The 3,548-nt window shown below is 42.1% G+C and overlaps 1 pseudogene; it reads left to right on the top strand.

Moving 5' to 3' along the window:
* The first annotated feature begins 649 nt into the window (after positions 1–649).
* Positions 650–1,639, top strand: LOC132022679 (L-lactate dehydrogenase B chain-like; annotated as a pseudogene).
* Positions 1,640–3,548: the final 1,909 nt, after the last annotated feature.

Below are 3,548 nucleotides of genomic sequence, written 5' to 3'. Positions count from 1 at the left end.
GGTTGAGCCGCTGCCTTCAGCTCAGGTCATGATCTCAGGGTCCTAGGATCGAGTCCCGCATCAGGCTCTCTGCTCAGAGGGGGCCTGCTTCCCTTCCTCTCTATCTGCCTGCCTCTGTCTATTTGTGTTCTCTGTCTGTCAAATAAATAAATAAAATCTTTAAAACAAAAACAAAAAAAAAAACACAATGTGTGGAGAGGGTGGTTAGGTTATGGACATTGAAGAGGGTATGTGATATGGAGAGGGCTGTGAAATGTGTAAGCCTGACAATTCACAGACCTGTACCCCTGGGGCAAATAATACATTATATGTTAATTAAAATAATTAATTAAAAAGAACCATAATGTGGTACCACTTCACACCCACTTGGGTGGCAATAATCATCAAAAAAACAAAAAGTGTTGGTGTGAGGTCTTGGAGAAATTGAAAGACATGTACATTGCTGGCGAGAATGCAAAATAGTTTGGCCTCTAACAGTTTGGCAGTTCCTCAAAACGTTAAATATGAAATTACTGCATGACCCCATAATTTCACTCTTAGGTCTATATATTTTTTAAAAAATTGAGCAGATCCTGCGCCCAAGGAGACTCACGTAGCTGACATTGTCTTCTTTGCACAAATCTTAATGGCTATCTCTCTCCTGGGCACAATGGCAACTCTTAAGGAAAAACTGATGGCACCAGGTGCAGAAGAAGAGGCAACCACCCCAAACAAACTGTAGCGGGCATTGGACAAGTTGGTATGGCGTGTGCCATCAGCATTCTAGAAAAGTCTCTGGCTGATGAGCTTGCCCTTATAGATGTTTTGGAAGATAAAGGCAAAATGATGGATCTGCAACATGAGAGCTTATTTCTTCAGACACCTAAAATTGTGGCAGATAAAGATTACTCTGTGATTGCCAATTCTAAGATTATAGCGGTGACCGCAGGAGTCCATCAGCAGGAGAGCAAGAGCTGTCTCAATCTGGTGCAGAGGAATTTTAATGTCTTCAAATTCGTTATTCCCCAGATAGTCAAGTACAGTCCTGATTGTATCATAATTGTGGTTTCCAACCCAGTGGATATTCTCACATATGTTACCCGGAATCTAAGTGGGCTACCCAAGCACCATGTCATTGGAAGTGGGTGTAATCTGGGTTCTGCTAGATTTCACTATCTTATCCCTGAAAAACTTGTCATTCATTCCAGAAGCTACCATCAATGGATTTGGGGAGAACATGGGGACTCAAATGTGGCTGCATGGAGTGGAGTCAATGTGGCAGGCATTTCTCTCGGGAACTGAATCCAGAAATGGGAACAGGCAATGACAGTGAAAATCGTAAGGAAGTGGAGAAGATGGTGGTTAAAAGTGCCTATGACATCATGAAGCTAAAAGGATGTACCAACTGGGGTGTTGGATTGAATGTGGCTGATATCATTGAATCCATGTTGGAAAATCTATCCAGGATTCATCCAGTGTCAGTGATGGTAAAGGGAATATACAGCATGGAGAATGAAATCTTCCTGAGCCTTCCATGTTTCCTGAAGTGTCAGGGATTAATCAATATGATCAAAAGAAGCTGAAGGACGACGAGGTTGCTCAGCTGAAAAAAAGTGCACATACCTTGTGGGACATCCAGAAAGACCTAAAAGACTTGTGACTTCTGGCTGCTAGGCTGTAGACATTTAAACATTACAACGTGATTAACCATAAGCCTTTAGTTTTCAGCATGTGCATGGATCACAGTTTGCTTTTATCTTCCTACATATGTGAACTTGGGCTCACAGACTGGAAGCCGATGCTTGGTTTACCACTTGCAACAGGAGCCCTTGAACAGATAATATTATCATAGAATGCTTCTTAAAAAAAAAAATTGAGAACAGGTGCTCAAGCAAGTCATTGTACACACATTTGTAGCAGCACTATTCACGATAGCTAAAAGATGAGAAAACAGTGAATGTCCACCAGTGGATGACTAGATTAACTGATTTATACACATATAATGGAGTATCATTTCAGCATATAAAGGGATAAAGTACTGGTATATAGTAGGATATGGACAGCCCTCCAAAACATGATGTTAGGTGAAAGAAGCCAGACACCAAAGATTGTATATTGTATGATTCCATTTATGTGAAAAACCCAGAATTGATAAATCTGTAGCGATGGAGGGAAGGGGATGGAGGGGGAAAGAGGAGCGATTCCTTAATGGATAAGGATCAGTGACCTACTAAAAACAAAAATATCAACATTCTCCACAGAACTTAACCATGGCTAGGATTACCCCTGAAACGAATGTAACCCAGTGAATTACCCAGTGTCAAAACACTAGTACTAGAAAGGAGCTTCCCCAGTCTGATTGAAGGGCATTTAGTCCAACAAAATTCACAAAAGAAATTTGAATAGTTGAACTTACAAATGATGGGGTTTGGGGGGGGGGGGAATGTTTGTAGCATTTATACTTCTCATGTTTTTAAAGCTTAAAACTCCACTAAGACTTCTGCAGCATCCTGTATGAACCTGACCCCTCTCCTCCTTAGCACTCACCATCATTCCCCAGAGACCCCCCAATCAGTTGCCTTCAAGACAAAGTCCTGCCAAGTCCTGCCACCACCTCTTTCAACTCTCTCTCCGCTGCTGCAGGTGCTCATAGACTCTGAGCTGCATGTGGCATCTGGACCTTTGTCAGTACTGTGTGTTCTTTAGTTCCAATGCAAGCCCCCTATTCCATCCATCCCCTTCTCTGCAAGGTTCAACTCCCATCTCTCATCTCTCTTCTTTCAGAGGAGCATTTGCTAGAAACCAATGCTCCCTGCTAACCCTCCCCTCGCGCTCCCTCAGGGTCCTGTGCTCACCTTATCCTGGGATTAACTCACAATGTCACATGCCTGATAATCTTTTTGTGAGACAGGTTCTTCCCCACTATGAGATCTTGAGGGAAGGACTCAGTCAGTAAGAGTGAGGAATGAGCAAAAACATGACCCAAATGTTCATCAGGGGTCTTACTAGTGACTTGGTTGTTGGATATTTGTGTCTAAAACTGGCTTGACCAATTGGGCATCTTGTCACCATTTTTCCATTTACTAGCTGTGACCTTGGTCAAATCCCTTCACTTCTCAGTGTCTTTCTTGTCTCTCAAATGGTGAAATAGAAACAAGCAAGTGAAATTGAGGCTCTCAACATGCTTTCCTCTGGTAAGAAGTTATTACTACAAGTTTCTGAATTACAGTGTGGAAAACATAGATGCTGGAAGCAGAGGGGGCTCAGAGACAACAAAGCTGATTTCCTTCATTTTATTAACAAGGAAATGAGGTCAGAGATTTCACAGTGAAAGGCAGACTCAGAGCTTGCTCAAACCTGGGACTCTTGGCTCTTCCCAACACCTCATTCTCTTTGGTACACTCAGATTAATCTTTGGGGAAGAGGATTCTTTTTTCTTAAGCAGAACTTTCAGTTCTTATTCCTCATTTTCCTCCCTCTCCTCCTCCTCCTTTTTATTTCTTCTTCTTCTTCTTCTCCTTCTTCTTCTTCTTCTTCTTCTTCTTCTTCTTCTTCTTCTTCTTCTTCTT

The sequence above is a fragment of the Mustela nigripes genome, chromosome 7 (assembly GCF_022355385.1).
Source record: "Mustela nigripes isolate SB6536 chromosome 7, MUSNIG.SB6536, whole genome shotgun sequence".
NCBI classification, from domain to species: Eukaryota; Metazoa; Chordata; class Mammalia; order Carnivora; family Mustelidae; genus Mustela; species Mustela nigripes.
Note: the sequence above shows the minus strand (reverse complement) of the source record. Positions and strands in the feature narration are given on the sequence as shown.